We start from the raw sequence: 475 nt of genomic DNA, 5'->3' as shown, positions 1-475 counted from the left end.
GTATACTGACTTTGCCTGCTACTGTGATGAAGTCCATTCAAAAAACTGTTCGAGGATACCATTACTGTCTGGTGTATTGGACAAAAGTATGATGCGGTCTATGAATCTGTTGCAAAGAGACCGGTAAATAGGTGTGAAGATGTCCTGCTTTATTCACTGTAACTCATTGTTGTCATGTGGTTTTCCAAAGAAAATTATACATTTTTAGGTTAAAATATAAATCAAAAAGCTTTATCTTTGCATTTTTCCATTTTGCATCAACCTCCCTAAATGTTGGAGGAGACCTTCAAGGCCCCGGGAATCTAAGTTTTAGAATTTTATGGCGCAACGGTGTGGATAAGTTTCCTTGAGAAACTATCAAGTTGACCCGCTCGCGTTTGGCGGATCTAAGCAGAGGCAATAAGTCCCCCTCTCGAGGCCATGTGCCGTCTCAGCTATGCAGTAAGATGTCATTCACTTATATGTTACATATATT

The sequence above is a fragment of the Penaeus monodon genome, chromosome 25 (assembly GCF_015228065.2).
Source record: "Penaeus monodon isolate SGIC_2016 chromosome 25, NSTDA_Pmon_1, whole genome shotgun sequence".
Taxonomy (NCBI): Eukaryota; Metazoa; Arthropoda; class Malacostraca; order Decapoda; family Penaeidae; genus Penaeus; species Penaeus monodon.
This window is presented reverse-complemented; position numbering follows the sequence as displayed.